Genomic DNA, 27,198 nt, shown 5'->3' on the forward strand with positions numbered 1-27,198 from the left:
CACATAGAGGAGGATCCCCCAGAGGCAGAGGAGGGAACTCAAATGGATGCCGCTGCCCACACAGCAGAAATGGCCCACAGAACCAGGGTTTCAGAGATTCATTGACAAACCCTGCCAGCACTCCTGAAAGGAGGCCCGGTTGTCCACCTCTGGGGACGATTATCCCTGCACCAGAGAGCCTAGGTCACTGTAACAGAAGATACTTGGGTGGAAAGGATTATTTCCAGAGGGTATATAATACCCTTTTCCCTTTTCCCTTCCACCTCCACTTTCAAGAAAAATCCCTGCTGTTTCACCCAGTCAGAGGAACAAGCAGCAATTTAAATATGAAAGCTGCTAGAAAAAAGTGTCATCCAACAGGTTCCGCCAGACCAGATGGAATCCAGAACTTACTCAGGGTTCTTTTTAGTGCCAAAGAAAACAGGGGACTGGAGACCAGTACTGGATCTCACTGACCTAAACAACTCAGTTCAAAGAACCAAATTTCAGATGGTCACTGTTCGGTCCATTCTCCCCTTTTTGGGGATGGATAACTGGATGTGCTCAATGGTACCCATCCTGAAAGTATCATATAAAGATGAACAGATTGTCCAGAAGGTATTTATGCTTCCGGCTGGGAGCCAGTTATTACCAATTCAGAGTATTGCCCTTTAGATTCACCACAGCCCCCAGGGTGTTTACCAAATGCATGGCAGTTGTGGCAGCTTACCTCAGATTGCAGGGATTCCAAGTGTTTCCATACCTAGATGACTGACTCATACCTACTTCAAACAGGCAACAACTCTTATTGGCAAAGGACCAGGTTCTCCAGACTTACTGTCTTCTGGGAATTACTATAAACTATGAGAAATCTCATCTACAGCCAACCCAGAACCTAGAGTGTATAGGAGCAATTCTCAATATGAAAACAGACATTGCATCCCTGTCACTATCAAGTGTGAAAACAATAAGGTCACAAGCCAAAAAGATAATCTACAACTCCATGATTTTGGCCTGTCTGGTCCTTCAAGCCCAAGGATCAATGGCGGCAGCAATAACATTAGTACTACTAGCCAGATTTCACATGAGAATTCTTCAGTGGATGCTAGCTACTCAATGGTCAATTCCTTGCCATTCTATGTCTTTCCAGATAAGAATCAGTCACATTTGCATAAGAGACCTAAAATCGTGAATTCATTCAGATCAAGTTCTTCAAGGCCATCCATTCATTCCCCTTCAGCCCAAGGGCATGGTGACCATGCACTCTTCCCAGCTAGGGTGGGGGGCATTATCTGAGGATGACAGTCCAAGGCATCTGGTCTCCTGAGGAGGTCAAATTGCATATAAATGTCCTAGAGATGACAGCAGTGCTGTTAGCATTGCAAGCATTCCAGAATGCTCGTCCCCTAGGGACCATTGCAATACAATCTGACAGTATGACAGTGGCCTGGTACATCAACAAACATGGAGGAAACAAATCTTACCCATTGTGTCAAGAAGGTCTCATTGTGTGGCAATGGGTGATTTCTTGCAACCACTTTCTCTTAGCAATGCACATTCTGGGAAAATCCAATGTGATAGCAGATAAATTGAGCAGGTACATTCTTCTATACCATGAATGGTCCCTCAACAAGAAAATTGTGGACAAGATCTTCCTTCAGTGGGGCCAGCCTTGCTGTGATCTATTCACTTCCCCCCAAACAAGTGCAGCAGCTACTTTGCCCTAATCCCCCTCAGAGGGAGAATCTCTGACAGATGCTCTACATCATGATTGGTCTCCTGTGCATGTATCTGCCCATTCCTTTAATTCCCAACTTCCTTCAGAAAGCTTCCAGGTTGAAGAGCAAAGTCATCTTAATTGCCCCATATTGACTTCAACAGATTTGGTTTCCCTTTCTTTGGCCTCACCTGATTCAACCACCTTGATTTCTGGATCCAACTCCAGACCTTCTGTCTCACCCAACAGGCATGATACCCCCAGACTTGGCAAACCTCAGGCTGACTGCCTGGCTTCTCCAATTCCATTGATAACCAGACAACCAATGCTCTCTTCCCGTCTCATATTTTGATGTCTTCCCATAAACCTACTGTGATGTCTCCACTCTGGGCTAGTAATCAAGGAGCCTGAATCCTCACCACTAACACTGGAGAGGGACGTTGACTTGGAATACAAATGGCTACACTCAGTGTTTCCAGATGCAGACCTCTCTGCATCAAGCACAATTTCCCTTAAGAGTACACAGGGAACACACTCATCCCAGGGTCTGGGTTTCTCTGTCTCCCTCCAGGTCCCCAGTAAAACTCCCCACTGGCAAAGCTGTGTTCAGTACCCTGTCTGTGAAACCAGTGCTTGTGTCTGTGCTCCAAGTAGCTGACACACACACACACAGTCTTTGAGCTTTAATTTTCACACACGCGTGCACACACACACACACACACACACACACACACACACACACCTGTGAAAGGCTGGCACAGATTACCTGCTCTACCAACTTTTCCCAGACTATAAGGTACATTTACTGCCACCAGTCAGTTACTATAAGGTTCTTAAAAGTGTATCCAATTATACTGTGTGAAATTAATATTAATACAAATGGTAATGATCAAACAGCCAGGCTTCAGGAGTGGCCAGTTATCACCAAAAAATTGTAAGTACTCACAAAGCTTAAATATTTTCTAAAAAGGACCAGCCACAATGAAAGGTTTAAATATATTTAATAATAAATAAAAAAGAACAGGAAAATACTAAATAGCTATTTACAGTAAACATCAGAGTTTTAGCCACACAAAATATCAAAAATAACACAGATGGAAAGTTTCACACAGATACAGAAAAACAGTATTTAGCTTGTCTCACTCTCTGTTCCTGATTGATTAAAATAATTATTGTTCCCTATTTAAGTTGCTTAGTACCACAAGGCAAGATGATGTGGGTGAGGGTCCTTCTAGTCAGGTTTCCAGGAACAGACTGCCCCTGAGACTTCAGTCTCCTCTAATATTAAAACATTATTTCTGCACAGAATGATATCACATACATCTGTTGATACATTTTAACACAAGCAACTTTACAAATACATTTTTAAACACAATCATCTGTACAAATCAGTTTGATACACAAATGGCATAACATTCTTTACAAAATTCCAGCTAGCTGTGTAGGCACAAGTTATACATCCACTGCCCTACTTCTCCCGGCATGGCTGGCAGTGCCTCCTATCATACATACATACCCCTTTGAAGACTCGGGCTAGTTTTTCAAGTGCCCCCTGAGAAACATTGCCTGAAAGGAATGAGACTATCTGGGAATACATTACTCCATGCCCTATCTTGAGAACCCATCTGCATTGGCATTGCTAGCCCCAGTATGGTGCTGCACTGTCATATATGCCTGCAACCCCAGGCTCCACCTTAGTAGCTTGACATTTTGCTGACTGGCTCACTGTAGCCATAGATCCACCTCAGACTCCTCCTTACCTACTAGTGTAAATACGTAGCACAAGGGCCTCCCTGCCATGGTGTTAACATGTACAATTGTGCCCCTGGCTCTTGCCTGGCAGTTCTACCATGTAGTTAACATCACTGACCTTCCTTACCACTTTGAAGAGTCCCTCCCAAGCTGCCTGCAGCTTATTTTGTCTAATGGGAATGAGAACCATAACCTTCTGCCCCACAGCATACTCTCTGGCTCAATGTGTATTCATGGCGTATCTCTCTGTAAGCAAACAGTAGATGGGACAAATATTAGTCCCACTCTCTCCTAAATTGGTCTGCAAATACCAGTAGCATGGTCTTTAGTGTAGAATTTAACCTCTCCACAAGACCATTAGTCTAGGGATGGTAGGGGCTGGTCTTAAGGTACTTCAACACACAGTGGTTCCACAGACAAGCCAGCAGGTATGACATGAAATTGGTGCCTCTGTCAGTCAGTATTTCTCTTGGAGAATTTACCCTGCTGAAAATCTCTAGCAAAGCATTTTCCAATTTTTCTGCTTCGATGGAGGACAGAGCCACTGCCCCAGGGTATCCAGTGGCATAATCAACTACCACGAGGATATACTTCTCTGTGGAACTTGGGTACTCAAGAGGCCCCCACAATATTCATGGCTACTCCCTGAAATAGCTCCTCAGTCACAGTCAGAGGCATCAAAGGAGCTTTGACCTTGTCTCCTGCCTTGCCTACCTTTTGGCACTGCACCCAGGTCCTGCAGTACCCTGATGTCCTTCAAGGATGCATCTGCAGTCCTTACAAATGGGTTGTCCTGTCATCAGGCAGCCCTTCGGTTGGCCGGATTCCAAAGTCTGGGTCTGGCCTCGGCTGGTGTCGCACTTCACCAGACGTCATCTCTGCTGGTCTTCGGGTATAAAGGCATCAGCCGACGCCATTTTCCTCAGTCTTTCTTGCCGCGTGGCGCCCGAAGCAGAAGCTGTTCGCAAGTGCCGGTCGGTCAGATCCAGAGATTACTACTACCGAATACTACTTCGAAGACTTCTAAAAAGCTAAGTACCCTGTTGGGGACTCTTTCTTGCCTCAGCCGATGTCAGAAAAAGTGAATAACTGTTTAACTTGTGGGAAACAAATACCTCATAAAGATTTCCACTCTTACTGCTTACCTTGTTTAGGCCCAGACCACGACGTAGCAGCTTGTATAGCCTGTGCTTCCTTCAACCGACGAACGCTTAGGCATCGGTCGGAGTTTGCTGAACAGTTTTTCGGCTCAGATTTTGTGTACATTATGCCGTCGGATCCTCCGACTTCTCAAATTGTTAAAAAACGCAAAGAAAAGGACCGACACTCGCGGTCCGCAGTTTCGGCTGAAACCACGGTTAAGCAAACCGCGAGTGTCTCGGTTTCGGCCGAAACCGAGCAAACGGGTCAATCTACAGCCGAATCCATGACTACTACCGAGGCCCCTTCTACCCTAGTTGAATCGGCCTCTAAAGTTTTGCCTGCTAATGTGGTTTCTCCAGAATTATCGGACACCATCCCTTTGGATGTCTCTACCCCAGCACGTGGTGCTGCTAGGCCTCCTGCAGCCATGTCTATAAAGGCCTTTGCCAGGGCAAAAGCAGCCAAAACTGCTAAGTCTGTGCCTGTTAAGCCCCCCTCTCACAGGCCCAGTTCCAGTTCCCAAATGCTTACTCTGGCAGAGGATCTCATCTCTTTAATGAGGGGATCCCAATCTCACCCAGACAGGGCCTCTCAACCTCCAGAAAAGAGACCTAGAGCAGAGCCCCCTGAGCTAGTGTCCTCAGATGACTCTTCTGATGATACAGACAATACAGACCATCCAGAGGCTCCTTTTTCTACTTATGAAGATTCCGATGCTGAAGAATCTATTCCTTCTGCCTCTCCACCAGAGGAATTTTCCTTTGGGGAAACCTTACATGCCATGAGAGAGCAATTCCAATGGCAGGGACAAGATTTCTCAGATTCAAGGAAAAGGCTTAGGACCTTTTACACTTACCGCAACATAGGCCCTTAGCTATACCTCCAGTTCTTCCTGTTGTGGATGATGCATTTAATGATGTTTGCACTGCTCCTGATACCTTACCTCCAGCCCCTGCTAAGCCCGATAGGTTTTACAGGGTACCGGACACTCATCACCACTTATACAAGGCTCCTTTTGCAGATCCTGAGACTATCTCCCAGGGGCCTAAGGCAGTAGCTTCGACCTCAGCGAAAAACCCTCTCCCTTCTGAAAGGGAATCCAGGTCCTTAGAGAGATGGGGTAAAAAAGTATACACCTCTGCTACTCTCTCAGCTAGAGCTTTGAACTGTCAGTTTCATGTGATCTAATACCAAGAGTTTATGCTTGATCAGTTAACTAAGAAACTGTCCTCTGATGATTCCTTAGATAAGAAATATGTTTATGTTCTAGAAATGGTGAATAACATTCAGCAGATTAGTGACCATTCTTTAAAATGTGGCTATGATGCACTGGAGGCTTCATTTAGATCAGCCATGACTGGCACAGTTATAAGAAGGCATGCATGGTTGAAAGAACAGGTCTTGCCGGATCATGTTAAAGCAAAGCTATTAGATGCTCCTATGGATAAGGTCAGTCTATTTGGTTCTCCTGCCCAACAAGTAATGAAGAAAATGGAAGAGAAGGCAAAATCTGTACAAACAGTTAAAGATTTCCTACAGGTTCAGCCCCCAAGGTTTAGCAGGAACTGGCCTTCCAAAAATTGGTCCTTTCCAGACTCCTCTAAAACTCAGAGAGGCAGAAATAGGCATTCCAGAGGCAGAAATCAATCCAGAGGGGGTGCCTACAGGGGACGCCAGTGGCAAGGCAATAACCAACGAGGCACAGATACAACCACTGCCACTGCAACAGGACAATCACAGTGACTTGGCCCTCACACCGCCTACCAGGGAACAAATAGCAGCACCCTTAGGCGGAAAATTAGCCTTATTTTCAAAAAACTGGCACTATATCACAAGAGACAAGTGGATTTTGCAAACTATAGACCAAGGCTACAGGTTTCACTTCCACACCTTACCAGTAAAAGAGGAATGCCAAACCTACCACCAAATCAAAGACAGAAGCTCTAAAACAAATAGTTCAATTAACAAAGATGAGAGCTGTGGAAAGGGTACCACCTACAGAACAGGGCAAGGGATTTTACTCCAGACTCTTCCTAGTACCAAGAAAAGAGAAAAGTTGGAGACCTATTCTCGACCTGTCCGCCTTAAACACATTCATCATTGTTCCAAAATTCAAAATGCTGACCCTACAGCAACTTCTTCCCATGCTGGGCAAGGAGTATTGGCTGGTAACTCTAGATCTCAAGGAGGCATACCTGCACGTCCCCATACAACCAAATTGCAGAAGATACCTCAGATTTGTTGCAGGATCAGAGCATTATCAATTCTCAGCATTGCCCTTTGGCTTATCTACTGTGCCCAGAGTGTTCACGAAATGCCTGGCATCAGTAATCGCTCATTGCAGGCTTCAGGGAATCCAAATTTATCCATACCTGGACGACTGCCTGATACAAGCGGACAACAAAAGCAAGCTGACACAAGACTTACAAAGAGTCATTTGCTTACTACAAGCCCTGGGATACACAGTCAATTTAAAAAAGTCAAGACTGATACCATCCCAAACAAGAACATTCTTGGGTGCAGAAATGGACACAGTAAAACAGATGGCATTCCTAACTGCAGAAAAACAAGAACAACTTCCTCTTTACTTCTTGGCATTAACAAAGCAGAACAAACTAACAGCAAGGAAAGTACTGCAGGCCTGGGGCTTCCTGGCATCCTGCATAATCCTGGTCCCCCATGCCAGACTGCATATGAGAAAGCTACAGTGGTACCTAAAGAATTTATGGTCTCAACACAGGCACAGCTTGGAAACCGAAATACCCCTAATCCCATGCCTGAAACAAGAGTTCCTATGGTGGGCTCAGGCATGCCAGTCAAACCCAGGTTTGTCCTTCCACAACAGTCAAACAAGCCAAACCATCACAACGGACGCCTCGGACCTCGGTTGGGGGGCCCACATGCTGGACAAGTGCATTCAAGGCTTATGGACTCCAGATCAGCTGCACCTGCACATAAATCAAAAAGAAATGCTGGCAGTAAAACTAGCAATCCAGAATTTCGGACCATTCCTCAAAGAAGGCCAATTGATGATAAGGACAGACAACACCACAGTCATGTGGTACATCAACAAACAGGGAGGCACTCATTCCTACCCCTTATGCCGAATGGCCCTGGACCTATGGAATATGGCTCTGAGCTACAACATTCAGTTACAGGCAATATTTGTACCGGGAAAGGAAAACATCCTAGCAGACATGTTAAGCAGAACTACCTCGGATGCTCACGAATGGATGCTACACCCGGACATCTTCAAGGCTATCACAAAGAAATGGGGAATGCCACAAATAGACCTATTCGCATCCCCACTCAATCACCAGCTCAAGAAATTCTGCACAAGGACATACCACCCACTTGCTTGGAAGGTGGACTCTCTATCCTTCAGTTGGAAAGGCCTGACAGCATATGCATTTCCACCCATTCCTTTGATGCACAAGGTACTACTGAAAATCAAAGAGGAACGTCCAAGGATAATTCTGATAGCTCCAAATTGGCCAAGACAACATTGGTATCCATTGCTGAGGAGCATGTCTCGGGGGGAAACGTGGACACTACCCCTGATTCCTTTGATGTTAACTCAGAGCGACTACAACATCCTGCATCCAAACCTGAAAACTCTGCAACTGACTGCCTGGAACATTACATAAGAGCAACTAACCCAGATTTATCCCAAAGGGTTAAAGACATTATCCTTGAGGCCCGCAGACCTTCAACAAGAAGGAACTATGCAGGAAAATGGAAAAGGTTTGTCATTTGGAGTACTGAAAGAGGGAAAGATGTGTCAAAGGTAGATATTGCCAACATCCTGGAGTATTTGGCAGAGCTTCTCCATACAGGCCTGTCCTATTCCTCCATCAAGATACATGCATCAGCTATCTCTGCAGAATACAGCTTCGATCCCCCTGTCTTCTCACATCCTCTACTCAGGCAGTTCTTGAGAGGAATTAAGAATGCAAAACCTCCTAGGAAACCCCCATTACCAGCATGGGACTTGAACTTTGTGCTAGAAAAATTGACACTCCCTCCATTCGAACCAGCAGCAACAGCAGATCTTCAACACCTATCCTGGAAAACTGCTTTCCTACTGGCAATTACTTCAGCAAGAAGGGTTTCAGAACTACAGGCATTAATGGCAGTACAACCCTTCCTAATCTTCCATCAAGATAGAGTGTCCATGAGAACTAACCCTACATTTATGCCTAAGGTGGTATCCAGAGTGTCTCTAAACCAGGCTATCCACCTACCTACCTTCTTTCCCAATCCACAGAACAGGGGGGAAAGACTGCTGCATACCTTGGATGTACATAGACAGTTGCGCTACTACCTGGACAGAACCAAGGGCAATAGAAAAACTGACCAGCTTCTAGTAGCTTATGCAACAGGAAGGGAAGGAAAAGCAATTTCCAAACAGACAATCTCCAAGTGGATAGGAAATTGCATAAGATTCTGTTACTCCTACCATGGAAAGCAAATTCCACAGAACATAAGGCCTCATTCTACAAGGGCTACAGCCACTACCACAGCTTTCTTACGAGGAGTGGCTACCAAGGACATTATTGAGGCGGCTACTTGGACCACCGTGCATACATTTGCCAAGCATTATAACTTACCTCTATACTCTAGATCCCGAGCAGGGTTTGCCACTGCTGTTTTGCAAGGGATCCTAACTACACCATAATTCTTCTTCCTCCTCCCCTAGTTTGGCTATGGTATTCTACCCATTTGTAAGGACTGCAGATGCATCCTTGAAGGACATAGTACAGTTTTGTACCTACCATAAATGTAGATGTCCGAACAGGATAGCATCTGCAGTCAGGATTACCCACCCTCCTTCCCCTCTGTGGTACTCCTAGGGTATTTGCCCACCTAATAGCTAGCTGGGGGGGATCTCTTATGGTGTATTTGTTTGTATATATGTACATACATGCTTTTTGTTTGTGTTTGCCTTCTACCTTTTTGGAAACATTGGCATTTACCCAAAAATTTAGCTATCCAAGAGGGCAACTGGCATCTGGAGCAAGAAACACTGAGGAAAATGGCATCGGCTGATGCCTTTATACCCGAAGACCAGCAGAGATGACGTCGGGTGAAGTGCGACACCAGCCGAGGCCAGACCCAGACTTTGGAATCCGGCCGACCGAAGGGCTGCCTGACGACAGGACAACCCATTTGTAAGGACTGCAGATGCTATCCTGTTCGGACATCTACATTTATGGTAGGTACAAAACTGTACTTTACATACCTTGCAATCCCTGGCCATTAAAAGTTCTGCATAATATGTCTCTTGGTACACTTTATGCCCATATGATCTGCAAAAGGAATGCCATGGAGTATGGCTAGAATAGCAAGATTTGCAAGATGGTAGGCTCTAGGCACTACCAATTGCTGTATTACCTCACCCTCTAACCCTCCATCAGGGATTCACTCTCTATACAGTAACCCTTTGTTCTAGTTTACAGACTCCCCTTTTCCTTGAGAATCTGGTGCCTCCCTAGCTACCTCCCTCAAGCCTGTTAGTGTAGAGTCTGAGAGTGAACCTTTCTCAGCTCTACTTTTGTGACTCCTCCCAGTTCCCCTTCCACAAGAAGTCAGGTATCCTTTGACAGTGGTGCCTCACCGTTAGCCTGGGTACTACCACTCACCTCTGCCCTTGCAGTCACTCTGTCCATGGGCACATCAGTACTTACCAGCAGCTTTGGCTCACTTTCAGGATCACTGCTACAAGGTAGCTCCCTCCCTGAAATAGCAACACCATCAGCCCTGGCTTCAGGTGTGGTGTCTGTCTGGGTCTCCCCTAGGCTACCAGACCCACATGCCTGTCTCCAAGCCTGACTGTGTGTAACTGCATGCACACAAGGTGCTGCATTATCAAAACCATTCCCTATCAAGACGTCTGCAGGGATATCTTCAAACACACCTACTTGCTCGCTTCATTCCTTTTCCACCCTCCCAGTCAAGGTGAACCCTGGCCTAAGGCATTTTAAATGGGGTCCTTCCTAAAGCTCTGACTGGAGTGGACTGCCCATGCAAGTACTGCTCCTCTTTAACCAGTGCAGGCTTTACAATGGTTATGTCAGAGGCTGTTGCTCTCTTAGCAGTGGCCTGTTTTCCATCCACTAAGATAGGATATAACCTCTTGTGATAGTTTGGTAACCCTGTTGTCTCCAGACAACTTACTACTGGCATACTGTTATTCCCACTTGCTGGCTTCCCCACCTTTTGTTCCCCACCTTGCCTGTGTGGACATCTATATGGTACATGGTCCCAGTGGTTACATTTAAAAAATGTAACCTGTGATCCTGGTCAAGTACCTGAACTAGTGGCTTCCCCTATTACTGGTGGACTGTGTTGCAGTGGTTTAGGCTTTCCACCATGAGTTCCATTATATCCATGTGCAGCACTGGGTATCCTCTTCCTGTGCTGTGATGCCATGCTTGCTAAGTAGAGATCCTCTTTCTTCCCCAGCTCATCTGCAGCATTACATTGTCTGCCAACCAGATTCTCATGTCTTCAGGCAAAGAGCTAATGGCTTGTTCCCTCACCAAAAGGTCTGCCAGCCCTTCAAAAGTGGTGACCTGACACCCACTCACCCACCTATGAAAATAAATGCCTAACTCAGCAATATAATAACACACACTTTCATCTGCCTTGCGTCTATGCTCATAAAAGTTTTTTTTCTGTAAGCTTCAGGTGTTAACTTAAAATATTCAAGTAAACAACATTTGACTTTATCGTAATTTAAGCAGTTAATATCAGACAATTTAGAAACAGCAGTTACAGCTTTACCATGGAGTAAGGGGGTTAGGAAAGGTACCCAGAGCCCTTGGTCAGTTATATTGTTTATATACTGTTTCAAAGATGTAAATAAAACTTATCACCCTCTGTAAATTGTGGAAGAAATTTACTGACCTTCATTGCTTCTGGGGTTTGGTTATTTCCTTCCTCATTACCTCCATGATCCTGGCGAAGAGTCAGCATCTCCATCTCATGTTGATGCTGCTCTTCATTTTCAGCCTCCAAATGCTGCAGTCTCTGCTGATTCTAATTCCAAATGTGTGGCCTGCAGTTCAAGTCTCTAAGGACATCAGGAAATCAAATCAACTGTTTCATTTACAGAACCCACATTAGGTAAATGAGTTACCAAAGTTACTCTATCTAAATGGATAACAAATTACATTTCCTTTGTGCATAACAAATCAGATATCACTTTACCAAAGAATATTCATGCTCATTCCACCAGAGCCATGGCAACTTCCTCAGTATTTCAGTCCAGAATGTCCATGGATGATATTTGTGCAGCAGCTACTTGGGCTACTCTCCATACATTTGTTGCTCATTGCAAATTAGATCTGGTCTCCAGAGGAAGAGCATCTTTTGGTTCTATGGTGCTCAGGAATATCCTTCCTTTGAGTCCACCCTGGAAATTAGGTAGCCGGGGACTCTGCCCCATCAGCTGAGGATGGAAGAAAAATTTACATAATCAGATAAAGAAGTTATGTACTCACCATAATGTTTCATCTGTGTTGTCCATTTTCATTTTTCCTCACCTCCCCTCCCACCAGCCCCCATCCTTAAGACTTCTGGAAGAATGAGTATTACACGGCATATGTGTCTTATTATTTATGTAAAAGACTTCAGATATAGCTTTTCCTAAATAATAATAATTTTCATTTTTCACTTTCCTAAGCAGCAAACAAGATCTGCGGTAATTGGGGTTGATGCATTATAGGTATTGGAGAAGCTCAACAGATCCTGGTTGCCATGAGCTTTAGCAACGGCTGAGTCGGATCCCACAGATCAAAACCAAACCCCATCAGTTGAGGAAAAATGAAAATGGACAGATGGAAGTAAACGTTAGAAGAAAGGGGAAATGCTAAAAGTAGGTGAATCATGGGTATTTGTCAATCAGGATTATTCCTTAATCACACAGCAAGGAAAGAATTTTTATTCTGTGCCTCAAGGTATGCAAAAAATTAAATCTCACTGATAAGTTAATGTGTGCAGCTATTCAATGGATATTCTTTTTATTGGGAGTAAAAACATTTGAGCAGCCCAAAGAGGCATTGCAGACACTAGAGCAATATAGTCACGGGAGAGATGGCCTGTAAAGCCTTTTCCATTTTTCAGGCAAAAAAATGCAAGATAAAACATGGAGATGCCAAAGGATGAGGGACATGCTGACAAATGTGCAACAAGAGGGAGAGTGTGCAGGTGCAAAAGGAAATAAAAGCAGTAGAACAGAGTGTGGACTGAGAAAGCCAGACAGTATTGCATATATAGCCTAGCTAATGTCTAAGGGACAGTAGTTATGACTAGATAATATGGTAACTGAGACTGTGTATATCTAGAAGTGGAGCTGTACTGTTAATATGACTAGGTGAGGATGTAATTGCACACAAAGGTGAGAGGAGGTAAGCAAATTAGTCCTGGTAAAGGCATAGACTTGCAGTACTTCATCACTGGAAAAATACAGTGGACATTGACAGTTTTAAGAAGCTGCTGAGTAATAATGTGAACCAGGTGCGGCTCGTGCTATTGGACTGCAGCCCTCCCACCTAGAAATAAAAGAAATAAAAAAATGTGAAACATAAAATTAAAAAAAAAAAAATATATATATATTTTTTTAACGAGTACTGGAACTGCCGCGCATGCGCAGACACACTCAGACTGCCCCGCAGATGCCCAGGAATCTGTGTGAACACTGACTGCCTGAGTCAGCAGTCCAGATACAGAGAAGGTATTTTCTGCCCAGCAGATGCCCAGGAATCTGTGCGGTAGATGACTGCACAGAACAGAGGAGCTCTGGACTGCTTGATCCGCAGGCAGGACCAATCAGGAGAGAGGTGAGCAGGGATTTGAGCTCAGGACCAGTCAGGAGAGAGGTAAGTTGAGTTCTAAGCTCTTGCAGGGAAGTGTTAAGTTGAGCGCGGGTTTGCTGCTTCGAGACAATGGAGTTGGACCTTGTGTGTGGAGGTTTGCTGCTTCCGGACCCATTTACAGGTAATGGAGGTGAGTGTGTGTGTGTAAAAGTGTGTAAAATGCCCCTGTTAACACATAGTGGTGGGTAGAAATACTCAGGCTTGAACCCTGTACCTTGGATGCAGGTGGCAAGGACCTGAATTCCCTACCCACCACTATTTGTAAAAAAAATGCAGATTTTTGCCTCATATTTGTTCTGTTCCTCATAAAATCTGTGGTCTCTGCATCTTAATTTTTCCTTGCAAAGGTTTGTAGTGCAGTGGTGCACTGGTAATATTGTTGCCTGACAGCTACAGGTTCTCTGGTTTGATTCTTGGCTGGGGTGCTTTCTCTGTGAGTCTGCATGTCCTCCCATCCCTTACAAAGATGTGTCTGGAGTGTTTCTCCCTGCTTTGCTGAAAATTGGCTTTGTTTTGTTCCAAGTCAGACTAGTTTCCTGGTTAACAAATGTTTAAAAATAACAGGCATTTGAATTTCAGACTTCATATTCTTCAGAAAGTACATGGTAAAACAAAACCTTTTATTCTAGCAATTGTCTAAGTTTATAACATGGATATTTGAACTTTGCCCATATTTTTGGGACTGTATTCCCCCATTATTGGCCTCGTCTGGGTATTTTGTGCTAAGGTTGAGAGCTATGGTGAGAACTGAATTCACTGAATATGTTTGGCAGCTGTATTCCCACATTATTGGCTTTTTTCAAGTGTTTTTTGCTAAGAGGTTGACTGCTGTGGTGAGAACTGAATTCACTAAATGGTAGCCATTTAAGTTTGTCTTCCACTGTTTCAGCTGATTTGGCATAGTGGTATGTTTCTCTGACTGTTTTGCACAGGGTCCCCTGGGTTCAAGACGTGGCAGTGAAATGTATGGTGGTAACACAGCATTTTATTCTAGCAACTTTCCAACATTATACAAGCAATGTTTAAAATGTGTCCCTGGTTTTTGGCCTTTTGCCTCCCCCCCAATAAATTTTGGCTTTTTCCAGATTTCTTGTGCTGCAAAGTTCAGAGATACAGCTAAGTGTCGAGTAGATTTTACAAGGAGCTGAGAGCTACAGGGGAACAAATGTTTAGCGCTGCTTATGCTAAGTCTGCTTGCATTGTTAATAGCACAACAGGTAGTGTACTTGCTTTTGATGCAGAAGGCTGTGGGTTCTACTCCCACAGTAGGTAGATGCATTGCTGATACTGTACTGTGTTGTAAAGGGGGTGGATGCTGCAGTCCTTTTTGGCAAAGATATCTAGTAACTATGAACCTGTTATCAGTTTGCTATCCATTCCCTATTGCGGTATTACTAGCTTATCATTTTTTAATGCATGCAACATAGGCAATTTATTCTTCAAGGGCAAGAGACACTTTATTTGTAGATGAAACAATGACAAATAAAGTTTTTGCTAGCAGCAACCTCTTTATTAGTTACAGATTTCTTTAATTTGGATTTTACTACTTCAGAGATTGTGCATATTTACTGATACTGGTGAACTATAGAAGGTTGAGTAGACTTTTTATGATGGAAATGTTCTGAATTGGGCAGTTTTGTCATTGGTGCATGCATTTTGTTTCATTGTTTACTGGAAAAATGTTCAAAACAATAAATTTAAAATGCCCTCTAACAACTGTACTGTATTGTACAAGGAATATAATGTAATACAGTCAGGAAGGTGTATCAAAGAGCATGTGTATGTTTCATGTTCAAGGGGCCTATGATTTTGAAAACAGCCCAGAGTTGATCTTTATCTGCCATTGGCAAAATGTATTTTCTTTGAATGTGGGTTTCAATGCTGTTTCAATGCACGAGTTTCAAGGGCAGAGAAGTTTTAATGCTAAGTCTATTTTCATTGTGAGACTGCATTGCTTTAACAGATATCTATTAGGGTTTGTGCTGTAAAATGCAAAATAAAACTTTCAAATAAAATCTAAATCATCGCAGAAATAAAGCAGTATGCACATTAGTGTTTATGGTAAATGGGGCAAAATAACCAAGGAATGGGACATTGGAATGGCTGCAGGGGGGAGGCTCCATTCGACCATGATTTTGTGAGGAGGGGGGAAGGGTAGCAAACTCAGACAGCCCCGGTTGAACTATACCTCTCAGTTGTCCATATTTTTGCAGAATGAATAGATATTTGCTTCTTATTTTTGGTTTGTTCCTCATAAAATTTGTGGATTTCTAGCAAATCATTTAGGAATGAAGTCACTAAATGACAGATATTGAGTTTCAGACATCATAACCTTCAGAAAAATGCATGCTAATGCAAGACCTGTTATTCTATCAACTGTCTTAAGTTTATACAAGAACAATTTTTAGTAGTATTTGTATGTTCCCCCAATATATTTGTCCTTGTCCAGATTTCCTGCATTAAGAGGTTGAGAGGTACGTGCAAATCGCTTTGTAGAATTAGGAATATCCAAACCTCTCAATTGTCCCCAATTTTGGCTCAAAATGTTGCTCTTCTCTAATAATCCCTCCTCAAAATGGCAATTTTGGAAGAAAACGTGGAGGGTTTACAATTATATATAACTGTAATGATCAGAGTTATAAATTACTTTTATTTCAGAAATGCATGTAGATGCTCTAATTTTGTTAGCTGCTCAAGTTAACAGTGTTAATATTAAAAAGGTGTCCCTTTTTTGACAGGTTCCCAGCTGTATTGTGTGGCAACTTTATATTTTTGCATCACATTTTTGGTCTGTTTTTCATAAAATTGTGGTTTTCTGGCAAATTAGTGGCAAATCATTAAAGACTGAAGTTAGAAAATAATGGCAGACATTTGAGTTTCAGATTTCATACCCTTCAGAAAATTTGCACTAATGCAAGACCTACTACTATTCTATTATCTAAGTTAATAAGAGCAATATTTAAAAATTGTCCTTATTTTTGGGCCTGTGTCCCACTTCTAGTTCTATGCATGGCTTTGTCCAGATTTCTTGCTCTGAAGTTGAGAGGAAAGAGTTTCAGAGCCACCACTGTCAGCCAGAGACATTTCAAATTGTGACATACTTGTTGCACCCCACTCTCCATTGTAGTGGCTCTGGATGTGTCCAAGGAAGGCAAGGAGCAGTTATGCAGTGTAAGTGTGCAGAGTATTCCCTCATCCAAGGTAGACCACAAGTACGACCATGGTTTTTCATCTGTCCTTGATTTTGCAGAATGTTCTGGTTTTCTGTCATATTTTTATACTGTTGATTTATGCTTCTTCTTATTCAGGAAATGCATGCTGTCACAGTGCCTTGTTGCTCTGTTTAAGTAGCAATGATTTAATGACCATCAGGTAAGCTTGTTGGAGATTGCAAGATGCAAGTAAGCTTTAATAAGCGTACTGTTAAAGAATTACCAGCATTGGAAGCCTTTTCGTTGTTGCCATGCAGAGAATATTTACATAACTAGATAATGTATAAGCCTTGGGTATTGAAATGCATATGACAGTATTTGTAATAAAAGGACAGGATTACAGTATTTTCAGAAGCTCATTACATTTATTGGAGACTTGCAGTCATCTTTTGTTGGAGACATGCAGTCATCTTTGCAGGCTTACCCATAAACTAAACAGAATGCCAATCTATCATGTGTGGCCCATAACTTGTGCAGGAGTCCTTTAAGCAATTTATCTTGAGGTTGTTTCTTGTTTGGTGTTCATTTTTTACTTTAATCATGTCTTCCCCATGAAACAAGTAGATAGTTGTGTCAGGCAGCAGGTCTTTTTTGGATTAGAAACATTTTTACAAGTGGGGGTATCACAGAGATTGCTACTTTCAGCATGTTACTTGGTAATTTTATAAAGCTGAATATAAATTATAATTAGAATTGCAGTGCAAGGAGTAGTGGTTTGAGTTGAGTGCTACTTGTTTTTTTATACTTGATTTTGACAGGCATTCCAGTAATGTATTTAAAAAGTAATTTATTTTTTCATGCCTCACAACCTGTTTCCATCTGGATATTAAATAAGTTGTCATGTACTAAGACAAGAAAAACATAAAGTCCCCAGGAAAAGCCACGGACCACCAAATTCCTTTGTATAACACAGCTTTAATGTAGCAGTAAAAACACAAATAGTGCCAAATCCTGGTTAAGCGCTTTCACGTATCACCATACGCTTCATCAGAACAAATATAAAATCTTGATGGCACAGTTAAATACTTAAAAACCCGCCAAAATCATACACTAATTGATTAATTATACAACATTATTTAAAGGTAAAACTGTACAATTCAAACAATTAAGTTCTGAATGTGTGCAAATGAAATAAATAGATGCTCTTCCAGCGTGTAAATACTAAAAAACCAAACTGTAGTAATTCTAAAAATATGTACATTTAATACCAGTTGTCATATAAATATATTGTTTTTGAATAAATAAATTAATAAATAAATGAATGAATAAGAACTGTGAGGGTGAAAAATATTGTAAGTACACACTCAAACAACTATACATGAAATTAAGCTAAAATCCAATGTTAAAAGCTTTTCAATATTTGACAAGTGGTTTGGTCGAAATCATTTCATTCAAACCAGGAAAACATGCTGCATTCAATTTGAGTTGCCATTTTATCTCTCTTTCCCCCACAATTTTCTTGACATCACCACCTCTGGGGTTCAAATTGACCTTTTCGAGAATAGCAAAATGAAAGTTGTGACTTGTGTCATTAGCAAGTATGTGACGAGAGAGGGCATTATTTTCATCCTTCTTCCTAATACAATACTGGTGGTCGTATATTCTATTCTTGAACTGTCTGTCGGTCTTCCCGACATAAAAACAAGCACATGTGTTGCACATAGCTAGATATATCACATGACTTGACAGACAGTTCCCATTCACAAACCACACAGTATTCCTGTTGACATTTCTTAACGACACTTGGCACCCTCAAAATGAAAGGACATTGTGTACAACATCCACATTTTCGCGTCCCCTTATTAGAACCCAACTTTCTAAAATTCTGTCTGTTGGATTTGAACTCAATAATCTTTTTCATATTACATCCAGTTTTATGAACAAAAGTAGGCTTGTCATTAATATATTCCTTAATGCCCTCATCACTAGAAATGATGTTCCAATTTCTTCTAATTATGTCTTTCACCTTGTCGACATGCTGTCCATATCTTAAAACACATGATTTTGAGTGTTGTAAATTTGACTCATTGTTGGGAGTGTTTTTCAAAAAATTCAAATTGCTACCTTTACCCAATAGTGGCAAATATTTTTTACCCCATTCTTGTATTACGTATCCAGTCACGTCACTAATTAGATGGGCAGGATAACCTCTTTTCAAAAATAAACCACCTATGTATTCAATTTCTTGCCTCATCTTTGTCTCAATAGAAGTCATTCTAGCAGCTCGGATGCACTACCCTTTTAGTATATTACGTTTTAGACTGTAGGGGTGTGTGCTTCCGAAATCTAGGTAACCATTGCTGAATGTTTCTTTTCTATAAATCTGTGACTGAAAAGTAACACCGTCATTGAATATGTAGACATCCAAATAATTAATACCTCTTGCATTACTTTGATATACGAATTTCAAATAGGTGGTAGTGTTATTAATATATTCTATAAAACTTTGTAACTGTGTATCATCCCCCTTCCACAAAATGAATAAATCATCCAGGTATCGCACGTAGCATCCAATCCATTGCATCCAGTCCGAACTAAGAACAAATTCTTCTTCCCAGTCCAATAAGACCAGATTAGCATAAATGGGGCACAGGAAGCCCCATTGCTACCCCTGAGGTCTGTCGATAATATTCGCCGTAGTAGATGAAATTGTTGTCAAGTACTATTTCGGTGAATTCAGTCAAAAGTTGAATTTTGTCCCAACAGTAGCCACTGTGTTTTGATAAACAGTTGGTAAATCTCTCAATTCCCTCGTTTCTTGGTATACACGAAAAAAGGTCTTTAATGTCCACAGTGACAAAAACCATGTTGGTGCTCCACAGCTCTTGATTGAAAATACCCAAAAATTCCCAAGAGTCTTTCATGATGTGGTTGATATTGGCTGGGATGTATTTGAGCCAATTGTCCACCACTCTACCAAAGGGAAAGGTCTTGCTGTGACTCCCCGAAATAATAGGTCTAAAAGGGGGGTTCTCTGTGTCTTTATGTACTTTGGGTATTCCAAAAATAGTGGCTAACTGCGGAAAATCAACTTTTAAAAATTTGTAAGTATCTTCATCTATTCTCCCGTCCAGCAAAAACTCTTCGAGATATAAATCAATTCTATGGTGGGCGATGTTCACTTGATTAAGAGATGATTCTTCATATTGTTCCAAATTGTTAAGAATGTCAAAAATTTTTTCTGTGTAAGTATTTTGATCGTACAAAACAATCCCTCCACCCTTGTCAGCAGACATTATCCTAATATTGTTATCACACAAACTGTCAATAGTCTTTTCTACCTCACTGTTGTTGGTTCCTGAAATTCTATCTCCTTTAACTGTATTAAGAAGGGCATATACTTCTTTACTGACAACGTTTTCAAAAGATGTTAGTGTGTGATGCAATGGTGGGGTAAAGGTACTTCTTTTTTTAAGGGAATTGTTGTTCCTGGAAATGGTGGTACTATCACGAAAAAATACACCTAAATTAAGTTTCCTCAAGAACAACTTGATTTCAGCAAGAGTATCCACCAAATCAAAACGCTGGTTGGGAATGAATTTCATACCCTTAGAAAACAAAGAAATGTGTTCTCTAGTGATAGGTAAGGAGGTGTAATTGAACAACTTAAAATCTCCTACTACATTGACTATGTTGTTGGATAATGTATCTGTTGCCAAGGGACCAGTACCACTACATACATTGTTGTCATCTACTGGTAGTTCCAATATTTCCTGCCTCTCTGATTCATGTCTACTTCGTTCCATCTGTTGTGTCTGTTGTACCCCCTCCCCCCTGCGAATAAAAAATCTTCACCTTCAGGTAAATTGTTCTTATAAAAACTATCCCTCCCGTGGTGAATGTAATTGCCACTATTTTTGTTAAAACCATCCTTAAACCATTTGTAAACATTTCCATTTTCATACTGTTTCAAGTCTCTAAGAAATTTCTTAGATTTTCTGTCAAAGCTTCTTTTCCCATTCTTTTCAGCATATTCAAATTGTTTAAAAAACAGTTTGTCCCACTGGGGGAACACCAAATCATTGGTAATTGTTGCACTCAACTCTTCTACCTCTTTTAATAAACCACTGAGTTTGTGGTCATTGCAATTTAAAATAAATTCCATAAACTGTTTCCCAAAATTGTCAAAAAGCTTGTTACATTTATTTATGTTGTCATCATTCAAATCAACCCCAATGGGTTGTTTGAAAAATCTGAGACCCATCGGAACTATATTACTGTCTAAACATTTCCTTAAATACATGTTGTCAACTTGCAAGTTCTTAATTTTCGTAAGCTTATTGCCAAAAGCAAATATCGTTTGTTTCAGAGTCGAGTTAGTCAACCCTTGGTTAACATTCCCTTCTTTCACTCTACATTCAGAACCAAACTCATACGGCACATTCAAGAATTTATCAAAATTGTCCTTGAAATTAGCAGTAACCCCAGAACAAGGATTACAATTGGGTTTAGGAACAGTACCTTTAATGTTTTTAAGTGTATCGCAGTGAGCCAAGTCCAAAACGGAATATGTCCTTTTCGGTGGTGCACGTTTCGGTTTAGCACCCGAAATTAAATATACCTCTTCTGGATTGTTGCCGGATTCGTGCGAAAAGTTAAACAAACTCCCATGTTTGTCCGTTCTGTTGGTTGAACGACCTAGAGTAGAATTAGCAGACAAGGCAGGTCTCTGTCCGTTTGGTATCTCATCCAAACTGCCATGGTCCGATAATGAACGTGGTGATGTCAACCGCGTAGGTGACGTCAACTGCTGCCCAAACCCTTTGGATGTACAATTTGTTGAAATAGTTGGCGGAGTCAAAAGTTCCAGTAAACGGGTGATTTCACCCTTAAGAATAGCAACTTCAGAATGCACTTTGTCTAGTTCTTCTCTCCACCCTGGAGAGAAGTTAGCTGAAGTCTCGTCGATGGAATCCATGGCAATGAAACAACCGATAAAGATGATAATCCAGGGGTTCAACAACCACTAATACAAGAAAACATAAAGTCCCCAGGAAAAGCCACGGACCACCAAATTCCTTTGTATAACACAGCTTTAATGTAGCAGTAAAAACACAAATAGTGCCAAATCCTGGTTAAGCGCTTTCACGTATCACCATACGCTTCATCAGAACAAATATAAAATCTTGATGGCACAGTTAAATACTTAAAAACCCGCCAAAATCATACACTAATTGATTAATTATACAACATTATTTAAAGGGAAAACTGTACAATTCAAACAATTAAGTTCTGAATGTGTGCAAATGAAATAAATAGATGCTCTTCCAGCGTGTAAATACTAAAAAACCAAACTGTAGTAATTCTAAAAATATGTACATTTAATACCAGTTGTCATATAAATATATTGTTTTTGAATAAATAAATTAATAAATAAATGAATGAATAAGAACTGTGAGGGTGAAAAATATTGTAAGTACACACTCAAACAACTATACATGAAATTAAGCTAAAATCCAATGTTGAAAACTTTTCAATATTTGACAAGTGGTTTGGTCGAAATCATTTCATTCAAACCAGGAAAACATGCTGCATTCAATTTGAGTTGCCATTTTATCTCTCTTTCCCCCACAATTTTCTTGATATCACCACCTCTGGGGTTCAAATTGACCTTTTCGAGAATAGCAAAATGAAAGTTGTGACTTGTGTCATTAGCAAGTATGTGACGAGAGAGGGCATTATTTTCATCCTTCTTCCTAATACAATACTGGTGGTCGTATATTCTATTCTTGAACTGTCTGTCGGTCTTCCCGACATAAAAACAAGCACATGTGTCGCACATAGCTAGATATATCACATGACTTGACAGTTCCCATTCACAAACCACACAGTATTCCTGTTGACATTTCTTAACGTACACTTGGCACCCTCAAAAATGAAAGGACATTGTGTACAACATCCACATTTTTGGGTGCCCTTATTAGAACCCAACTTTCTAAAATTCTGTCTGTTGGATTTGAACTCAATAATCTTTTTCATATTACATCCAGTTTTATGAACAAAAGTAGGCTTGTCATTAATATATTCCTTAATGCCCTCATCACTAGAAATGATGTTCCAATTTCTTCTAATTATGTCTTTCACCTTGTCGACATGCTGTCCATATCTTAAAACACATGATTTTGAGTGTTGTAAATTTGACTCATTGTTGGGAGTGTTTTTCAAAAAATGCAAATTGTTACCTTTACCCAATAGTGGCAAATATTTTTTACCCCATTCTTGTATTACGTATCCAGTCATGTCACTAATTAGATGGGCAGGATAACCTCTTTTCAAAAATAAACCACCTATGTATTCAATTTCTTGCCTCATCTTTGTCTCAATAGAAGTCATTCTAGCAGCTCGGATGCACTGCCCTTTCAGTATATTACGTTTTAGACTGTAGGGGTGTGTGCTTCCGAAATCTAGGTAACCATTGCTGAATGTTTCTTTTCTATAAATCTGTGACTGAAAAGTCCTGGGGACTTTATGTTTTTCTTGTCTTAGTGGTTGTTGAACCCCTGGATTATCATCTTTATAAGTTGTCATGTAGCCAATGCATTGAAATATTTTTTTCTTCTACACTTCATTTTGTCTTGATTGGACTCTCGTAATGACTGTTTGGCACCCAGGGCAGAGTATTTAATTAAAGTTCCAGTTGTTGTGGTTTTGAGCATAGCCCCACCCCTTTCTGGTTGGCCACACCTCTTCCCATTGGCCCCACCCATTCAGCTGTCTCCTGCAGCCCTCCTTTAATTTGAAGTCACCAGCCGCCACTGGTGTGAACATGGTTATTGAAATGTAAAGCCTATTTTAAACCTGTACATATGTTGACAGGCGGGTGAGGAATTTCTTAAGTTTCAATGATTTAAATAATTGAAGAGGGAGGTTTGCATTGTGATTTCTTTGAAACAACTACTTAGGACAGTGAAAATATAAGGACAATAATTAATTCAAAGACTTGGTAGTTAATTTACAAGAAATACAATGAGTATGGGATGTGATTAACAAGGGAAAGCATTGTTAGCCAGTGATGTTATTCCAGGTTATGGAAAATAAAGGAGGGGGTGGGATATGACAAGTGAAAGTGGCGAGAGAGGGGATACAGTGTCTCAACAAAGGAAGGGCTGAAGGTGTAACGTTAAATAAGAATGCTAAAAGAGAGTAAAAATAACTGAAGCAAGGGATTATTTTAATTACCAAGATCCAAGTAGTACAATGTAAAAATAGCAGAGATCACCAAAGCATTTAAGGATTTGAGAATGGAGTGTAGAAATCCTAGGACATGGTTAGTATTAGAAGATGAGGAAAAAACATGTTAAGAACGGGTTTGGGGGCAAAGGGGATAAGTGTTAGCAATCTATATGTGATGCAAAGACACAAACAGAGTGTAATGAAAGGCTGTGTGATTAGGAAGAAATGCATACGTGAGGGGAGAGAAATATGTATGCAGTTTTGAGTTTGAATTTGTTCTTTAAATTTTTTTTTTCTCTGATATGTACAAGCTGTGAAAAAATGTTAAGTAGAATATACTGCAATCCAAAAAGCAAAGCAGCAACGACTGAGATAGAAAAAATGTTAAGTAGAATATACTGCAATCCAAAAAGCAAAGCAGCAACGACTGAGATAGAATAGAAAGTAGAGAGGAACTCCGGTAAGACTAGATACAACTAGAGAGCAATAAATATGGCAATGATTAATAACGTGGAATGTAAACAGTCTCACAGGCAAGGCAATGTCATAGTTTTAGAACAATGCAGATGTGTTAATGATGCAGGAGACACACTTACATAGGGGAAAGTGAAGAATTACATAAGGATCTCTACAAACAGCAGAGAGTAGGAACTGGGGAGAGAAGTGCAATTAGGTAAACAAGTGACATGTAAAATGTCAGGCTCTGATGTTGTCCCATATAATTCTGGAAGGAACTTGGGTCACTGATTTTACCCATATGGCTAAAATTATTTAATTGGTTGCTAAAGAATCGTAGCATCTCAGAAACCTGACAATACCAAAAGATGGGAAGGACCCAAATAATCCAGGGTTACATATACCAATTTCAGTGTTAAATCATGACTAAAGTATTTGTAGCAATCTTAGCAGAGAGCCTGGCAGGAATACTAAGGATAATAAATGGAGTCAGTGTGTCTATGTAAAAGGTAGACAAATGTTTGATAATTTTATTAAAATGAGGTTTAATACATGCAGAAGCAGAACAAATAGAAAGATATTAGGATTTTATGAGGAAAAAAGCATTTAATATGGTGCACTGGGGCTACCTCTGGAAGATTTTGAGTAAAATGAATTTTTCAAAAGATGTTACCAAATTACTGCACACTATTTATAAAGGCAGTTATAAAAGTAAATGCTAGGCTCTCAACTGAACTTTGGATACAGAGTGGCAAAAATGGCAGTAGAGGAAGGGGGTCTTATAGTACTCATTCTTCATGGATATCATTTAGCATCCCAATTCAGATTGGTATGTTTCTTGCAAAATGAGAATTATTCTGCAAAATGAAAGAGAATTTTAGTGCCACCAGAGGGAAGGCTTGGAAATAGTTAAGTAGTGTGGCTGTGGAAAAGTATAGTGCAAGGAGAGTTGTACAGTAACTTACCTAAAAACATTATGTCAAAGTACACTAGAGGTTTTGAGTTATAAGGAATATACAAACTGAAAATGTGAGATTTTAGCAATTGGAATGACAAGCCATTTTAAAGTAAACAGAGTCCATGTCCATAAAAGAGTGGTCTAACAGTACTAAATGCCTTTACTTTTGTGAAGGCTTGTTGGAAAATGGGAAAAGAAATGTTGTGAAGGAGAAGCTCTCCGTAAGCAATAGAGTTACTAGTGTATATGAGTATTCATGAAATATATGTGAAACATACCAGGACATGAAAAAATTAATAAAGAGAAACCAGAACTGATAAAATTACTATTAGAAAGGAGAACAGCGGTAGCTAGTGTGAAAGGACTGGTGAGTAAAGTATGCCATCCTCTTATACAAGATAGGTCACATTACATATGGAACAAGAGAGTAACATGGCAGGATAATAATCCAAGAAGAATGGCAGGAAATTTCTAGGATATCTAAAATTGCCAAAAAATTAAGAAAATTCAGTGTCTTTGGATGGAAGTGTTTGTATAAATATTTTTAAGCACCAGATATACTTCATGAGATGTACTCGGAAATTAGTTCAGAATGTTGTAGGTGTCAAGAAAATGTTAGGGGGAGTTGTGATAATATTTTTCGGAATGTCCCAAATTAGCAGACTTTAGGATAGATTTGAAAAGTTTACTTAAAATAGGAGTAACAAGCAATTGGGAAACTGACAAAATCTCACTTCTGCCTAAATTAAACAGAGGGAGGAAATGTGAGTACAAGAAAGCTGTAGTGAACCTACTATAACTTTAACTTAAAACAGGAAATACCAGAAACTGGAAGTCTATTAAGTCCCCTCACCTAGAGGATGTCTTCAAGTTGATGGCAGACCATGAGATATTAGCAAATGAGACTTTGAAATTATATTCAAGTAAAAATTGCATTAAAAATGTGGACTACTGGGGGGGGGGCGTTAAGAATAAGTGTAACAAGAGAGTGGGTATGGCATTGCATGGAGAAGAGTATAATTATTTATTTTATTTATTTTATTTTATTTTATTTTACATTTGTTGACCGGGCTAGTCTAGCTGGATATATGTCCATTTTCAGTAGAGGCCCGGGGAGAAAAGCTCCAAGTGTAGATTACAGATATAAAAAAACATATAGGAAACAGAACATAGACATTGTTACATACAATTTTACATAAAAAAGCAGTAAGTAGGGAACATTAATGTAAAAAATGCAAACCAAAAAATTTTTTTTTTGAAAGCATACATATAAAGTTACTGTAAGGATAGATAGGATAGGAGAGGAAGGAGTGAGTTAACCTGGGTTGGTGCAGGAGCATAGCCAGTGTTTGTTGAGATGATTTTTATTTGTTTTTAAAAAGTGAGAGAGCACAAAGATGTGATGTCAGAGGGTAATTTATTCCACATTTTTCCAACAGAGTTGGAAAAGAGGCAATCTCCAGCTGAATTTTTAGGTTTGGTAATATTTATCAGTAGCTTGTTGGAAGAACGTAGATGCTTCAGGTTATTGTAAGGTGAAATGAGGTTAGTGAGTATGGGTGTTTTAGTTGGTTGGTATAGGATTGTATGAGCTATTTGGAATTGTTGAAATAGGAGTTGGTTAGGAGTTCAAGCCAACCTAGTTCTCTTAGGTTCAGGCAGTGGTGAGTTTTAAATGGGGTTCCTGTTGCAAATCGAGCAATATTATGGTAAGATTGTGCTAGTTTATTGATATTGTTTTTGGAAAGGTTAGTGAATATAGCAGATGCATATAGTAGAGAAGAGGTTAGATGGGATCTGGCTAAGATTGTCTTTGCGTCTGGTGAAAGGAAGGCTTTGATTCTGTAAAGGGAACCTATTTTCTTATTAACTAATTTGATAGTATTGTTGATGTGTGTATCAAAGCTGAGGTTGATATCAATGGTTATT

Source organism: Protopterus annectens, chromosome 9.part0 (genome assembly GCF_019279795.1).
Source record: "Protopterus annectens isolate FY-2018-M chromosome 9.part0, PAN1.0, whole genome shotgun sequence".
NCBI classification, from domain to species: Eukaryota; Metazoa; Chordata; order Ceratodontiformes; family Protopteridae; genus Protopterus; species Protopterus annectens.